General features: G+C 45.7%; 1 pseudogene; it reads left to right on the forward strand.

The window, feature by feature from the left end:
- Positions 1 to 5,740: 5,740 nt before the first annotated feature.
- Positions 5,741 to 6,268, forward strand: LOC102259109 (annotated as a pseudogene).
- The last annotated feature ends 293 nt before the right edge of the window (positions 6,269 to 6,561 follow it).

Below are 6,561 nucleotides of genomic sequence, written 5' to 3' on the forward strand. Positions count from 1 at the left end.
GCTGGAATGATGGCCACACGGGAACAGGGGCCAGGGAAAGTTTTTTAAAGGTCTTTGAATCATTTGGGAAATAATCAAGAGCCCTATGAGTAAAAAGTAATCCAAAATATACGTGAAGAAATCATAGCATCCTGAAATCTTACCTCCCCGAATTTTTCAGATGAGGAAACAGACCCGAGAGGGAATCGTCTGTCCCAGGTCACAGCCAGGTGGCTCACAGCAGAGCGGGGACTCCAAGCTGGGCCCCTGTTGCCAACGCCCCTCCTCTCCACAGTACCCTGCTCGGAGACACAGCAAAGAGTGCACTGACCTATCTTCGAAATTAAGACCATGTGACTGTAGTAAATGTTTACAAAGCACAAACCATGAGAAGAAGCCTGAGTCATGTGCAACCTTGGACAAGTTACTTGTGCTCTCTGAGCCTGTTTCCACACTGGTTAAAAACGTTTTTAAGTATAGCCCAGCTGGTGGGACTCAGTGGTTTGAGCATCGACCTATGAACCATCTTTTTCTAAATATGTTTTTATTGATATTTTAGACAGAGAGGAGGGGAGAGGGAGAAAGAGAAACATCAATGTGAGAGAGAAACATCAATGTGAGAGAGAAACATCAATGGGCTGCCTCCTGCACGCCCCCTACTGGGAATCAAGTCCACAACTTGGATATATGCCCTGACCAGGAATTGAACCAGAGACCTTTTTGTTCATAGGGTGATGCTCAAACAATTGAGCCACGCCAGCCAGGGCAATAAAAGCATTTTTAAAATTTAAATTAAAAAGTATATATCTGCCCTTCCTAACTCTACGGGTGTCACAAGGAGGTAGTGAATGTGTTAAATTATTTGAAAATTTTGAAGCTGAACTCCCCATGGGAATCCCCCCCCCACACACACACACACACACTCACACACACACAACACAGGGCTTGGGGAAGGTAAGGGAAGTGGGGCTCAAACCTCAGCATGAGTGAGAACGGAGGGTGTTGGAGAGAAAAGGAGAAAGTTGGGGGACAGGCCCAGGCCAGGCTCTGGAGTGAAGGGGGAACAAGGTAAAGAAGTCCTCGGGTGCCCTGTCTGTGGGAATTCCTACGGTGAGGGCAGTGTCCTGGGTCTGCGCTCTCCAGCATAGCAGTCCCTGGCCATCTGTGGGAGCCCCTGGCCACCTATGGCAGCCCCTGGCCACCTGTGGAAGCCCCTGGCCACCTGTGGGAGCCCCTAGCCACCTATGGCAGCCCCTGGCCACCTGTGGCAGCCCCTAGCCACCTATGGCAGCCCCTGGCCACCTGTGGCAGCCCCTGATCACCTGTGGCCATCAAGCACTGGAAAGGTGGCTAGTGTGAGGCAGGACTGATTTTAAAATTTGATTTAATTTTTATCCATTTAAATTTAAATAACCACATGTGGCCAGTGGCTCCCGTATTGACCAGGGAACATCTAGACCATACCCAACATTTGTGTGGAGCTGTGGAAGGAAAAGTATGAGTTAGCCCTTCTTACCGCCCCATAAGGTGTGAATTAACATCATTGCTGTTACCCACCATCCACAGCTTTTCAGCTGCTTTATGAAGCCTCCAGCTCACTCTGAAATGAAGAGCCACGGTGGCAAGGGTTGGGGAGTGGGGGCGAGTGGGGCTCCATGTTTACCCCTTCACACACTCGCTCTGCCCTCCATCTGGATAACATTCCATAAAAACTAGAAGGTTGTTTTTAAATTAGGAGTGTTGGTTGCTTCCTGGCTATATATCTGGCTGAAATGGGGCCTGGGGGCCTGGGGTGGGGGTGGGGGGGGTGCGGAGAGAATTGCCTTACTGCTCAGCCACCTCCCAGGGGTTCTTAATCTCTGGTGTAGCTGAGATGCCTTTGACAGGCCATTACTCCTCTAGACCCTTCTCAGAAGAAGGCATTTTGGTTATAAAAGAAATTAAATTGCACTATTAATTCTACCCCTTAGGGATGAGGAACTGCAGCTTAAGAGCGCCTTCATTTCAGCGGTGTCTGACTCCCTGAGTCACCCCTGTCCTCTCTCCCACCAGCTGCCCCTTTTGCCAACTCAGGGGAATCAGGACAAGGAGACCAGCCAGGACTTGCTGTCTTCCCTGGAGGACAGGCGGACTGGCTTCTGTGTCAGAGAAGAGCGTCTAAGTCCCGCTAACCAGGAAGTCCTGGTAAGACGGTAGAGCAGGGGTGGGGGACCTTTTTCCTGCCAAGGGCTATTTGGATATTTATAACATCATTCACTGGCCAGTACAAAATCAGCCTGCTATATTTGGTCAAACATTTAATTGACTCACCCCTAATGCCTTGGCAGGGCCAGACCAAATGGTTTCACAGGCCCGCGGGCAGGACGTTCCCCACCCCTGCCCTGAGGCAGAATTTTGGTTTTAATGGGCAGGTGGTCCGCAGCGTTTGCTCCCATGTTAACCCTTCCCAACTCCTATGTCACCCCTTTCTTCGGGCATAATAACATTTCGTAAAATTAGACGTGACATCAGCAACAGGAGCAAGTGACGAGGCAAACTGAAATGCCACTCTTGATGCAAACAGCCTTTCAAAGTTCACCACCCTGGCCCTTCCAATTAGACAAAGCAATCGTGGACACTGCCATCAAGCCCACCGCCCCCCCTTCCCCGCCAACCCGGGAGGTGTGGGGGGGGGGGGTGAAAGGCTCTAATGGAGACCTGGGCAGTGCAGTTGGAGAGGCTGCATGTGCAGGCAGATGCTGAAACAATTACTGCAGGGGAGTTAATTAATCAAATGAAAGGGGATACAAATTCATCCTGCAGCAGTAATCCAGAGGGTTCAGGTGCAAAGGGTGCAAACTATACAAGGCAATTCGTTCTTACCTGAATCCTTACTTTTAAAAAATATATATTTTTTTGGTTTCAGAGAGGAAGGGAGAGGGAGAGAGAGAGAAACATCAATGATGAGAGAGAATTATTCATCAGTTGCCTCCTGCACGCCCCACACTGGGATGGAGCACGCAACCCGCATTTGTGCCAGGACTGGGAATCAAACTGTGACCTCCTGGTTCACAGGTCGATTCTCAACCACTGAGCCACGCTGGCCGAGCTGAACCCTTACTTTTAATGACAGTGCATTGGAGATCATGCTCTGATTATGTTCAGCTGTGTGGTTGAAAAGTAAGAAAAGGCAATGATAGGGAACACTTTGATAATGATCACAGAATAATAAACTGGTAACATTTCATCTGACAGGAATTTTTCAAATCTTAGATATTTTTCTTTTTCTTCCCCCAGCATTTATAGTACGCACATTTATGCTACGATATAACAGTGGATTCTGATAAAGCTGGTCTTAGAAGCAAAGTTATCTTTTAGACATTTTTACACCACATACATTTAAACAGTCCTTCAGATTTTACAAGGCATGAAAGTTATTCAAATATTTTAATGTATGTTTAGTAATGTTTGCAATGAAACTGTTCATGGTTGTGTTCGATGCTAAAAACATACTTTTACATGAAATATCAACATTTTAGAGCTCTCTGCTGAAAAGTTCAAAAAATCTGTTTCTAAAATGTTTGGTAGGTCAATTCCTCATAGAGTAACACACTATGGCGCACTATTTTGTACACAATTCGAGCTTTTAATAAGCTTAAAAATACCTGCCCTTTCTGAGTAAATAAACAATTTAAATTCTGTGTGAATAAGCATAAGAACCAAAAATAGACATGATCAAATATGGTATCTCTGAGGAGTAATATTAGGATGTTTTGTGTTCATTTTGTACCTATGCTGTTTGAATGTATATTTCTACATGCATAATGACTCCAGCAATAACAGCTAAAGTTTGACTTTTCAAATATACAGCTGAGCAGAAAAATATAAGGCATAAAATTCTCAAACTATTCCAAATGATTTCTTTTAAAAAAATAGTTTTATTGGTTTTTAGAGACAGAGGAAGGGAGAGGGAGAGAAAAATTGATGAGAGAGCAAAACAGAAATTGGCTGCCTCCTGCACGCCCCCTACTGGGGATTGAGCCCACAACCTGGGCATTGCCCTGACCAGGAAGCGAACCAGTGACCTTTCAGTGCCCGGGACAACGCCCAACCAACGAAGCCACACTGTCCAGGGCCCAAATAACTTCTCGGTGAATAAAAATTCTTCCTTTTTATATTACTTGAGAAAGTTAAGGATAATGCTAACTAAACCTACCCACCTAATGGGATTACTGGTTCTTAATGATTTCAACCTCACTAAAGACCACTCTGTAATTTAATGCACCCTTCAAAAATTATAGCTAACATGACAGTTGAAGTTTAAGGAAATTCTCCCTTTCCTTTTGTGAATGGGCACAATCCTTCCCTCCACCCCCAGGCCAGGAAGTGGTCTCCAGCTTTTCAAAGCAAAGCAGGGCTCCCTCCTCCCTCTCCACCAGCTGCCCCCTGACCTTCAGCACACAGGCCTCCTGTAATATTTCACGTCTCCCTGCCGCCCACATTCATAGTGCCAAACCCGGGCCTTTACCATTGATCATAGGCTACGTTCTTGAAGATAAGAGAGACCACCTGACAACCCTGCTCCTAGAGCCACATATGTGCTGAGCACCTAGAACAGGGCCTCTCTGCCAGGGGGTTTAACCCGGGGTCGTTCCTTTGGTATTTTTCCTGTTATTACCATCAGTCTAAATGCTGAGTACTGACTTAAGTCCCAGCTCTGTGATCAGCTCATCTGTGTTTAGGTCAAACTTACTTTCGGGCTAATTACTCAAAATCACTACCTGTTCAAACAAACGAATGGTTGCTAAATGGGAGGACATTGGGGAAATGGGTGAAAAGGGTGAAGGGATTAAAAAGTGCAAATTGACACCCAGCTGGTGTGGCTCAGTGGTGAAGCATCAAACTATGAACCAGAAGGTCACAGTTCAATTCCCTGTCAGTTCGATCCCCAGTAGGGAGCATGCAGGAGGCAGCCAATCAATGATTCTCTCTCATCATTGATGTTTCTATCTCTCGCTCTCCCTTCCTCTCTGAAATCAATAAAAATGTATTTAAAAATAAACATATATATTTTTTAAAAGTACAAATCAGCCCTAACCAGTTTGGCTCAGTGGATAGAGCATTGGCCTGCGGACTCAAGGGTCCCAGGTTCGATTCTGGTCAAGGGCATGTACCTTGGTTTCGGGCACATCCCCAGTAGGGAGTGTGCAGGAGGCAGCTGATCGATGTTTCTAACTCTCTATCCCTCTCCCTTCCTCTCTGTAAAAAATCAAAAAAAATATATATTTTTTAAAAAGTACAAATCAGCAGTTATACACAAACAGTCATGGGGGAATATTAAGTACAGCATAGGGAATATAGTGTGTAATACTGTCACAACTATCGATGTTGTCAGATGGGGACTAGGCTAATTGAGGTGATCATCTCATAATTTATACAAATGTCTAATCACACTCTAGCCGGTTTGGCTCAGTGGATTGAGCATCGGCCTGTGGACCGAAGGGTCCCAGTTTCATTCTGGTCAAGGGCACATGCCCGGGTTGCTGGCTCAATCCCCAGGAGGGGGCGTGCAGGAGGCAGCTGATCAATGATCCTCTCTCATGATAGATGTTTCTATCTCTCTCCCTTCCTCTCTGAAATCAATAAAAATTTATTTTTAAAAAAAACCCCAAATGTCTAATCACTATGTTGTGCACCTGAAACAAATACAGTATTGCATATCAGCTGCAATTGAAAGTAAAAACAATTATTTAAAACTTTGTTAGCCTTCCTTTTCCCCATCATGGCCAAGGATCAAGGTGAAAAGCAGAAACCCATGTGGGAGCTTCGCACCCGCAAGCTCTGCTTCAGCATCTGCGTGAGGAGAACGGAGACCGACAGGCCAGACAGCCGAGGTCCTGGAGCAGCTCACGGGCCAGACCCCCTGCTCTCCAAGGCCAGGTCCACCGTCAGATCCTCTGACATCAGGAGAAATGAAAAGATCCGCTGTCCACAGCCAGTCCGTGGGGCTGAAGCAGGAGAAATCTCAGAGAAAGGCCTAAGGGGACTAGAGTGCCAATTACGAAGAAATGACTTCTCAGATACCGGAAACTTAGGTTTTGGGATCCAGGAACACACGGACCTGGGGATAAATATGAGCCAAGCATTGGTATCTATGGCCTGGACTTCTGTGTGGTTCTGGGTGGGCCAGGTTCCAGCATCACAGACAAGAAATGCAGGACAGGCTGCATTAGGGCCGAACAGAATCAGCAAAGGGGAGGCCATGCGCTGGTTCCAGCAGTAGGGCAGCATCATCCTTCCTGGCAAATAAATTCTTGTTTCGATCCAAAAGGCCAATAAAATATTTTCAGTAAAAAAAAATTCTTTTTTACCGCTTTTCTTCTTGCTTTATAGAATGGGCTGACACTCTAACCACAGAGCAAACCAGCCAGGGTTCAATTGTTCTCTTAAGATAGGAAGAATCTGGTTTGAATAGGTCTATATTATCATTTTTAAAGCAATTTTATGGTTTTGCATCTGTGGGCCAATGAAACCTGCCAAAGCAACTACCTATACTTGGAGACTCCCACTTCAAAAGGACACTTCTGAATTATTATTATTTTT

Source organism: Myotis brandtii, unplaced genomic scaffold (genome assembly GCF_000412655.1).
Source record: "Myotis brandtii unplaced genomic scaffold, ASM41265v1 scaffold217, whole genome shotgun sequence".
NCBI classification, from domain to species: Eukaryota; Metazoa; Chordata; class Mammalia; order Chiroptera; family Vespertilionidae; genus Myotis; species Myotis brandtii.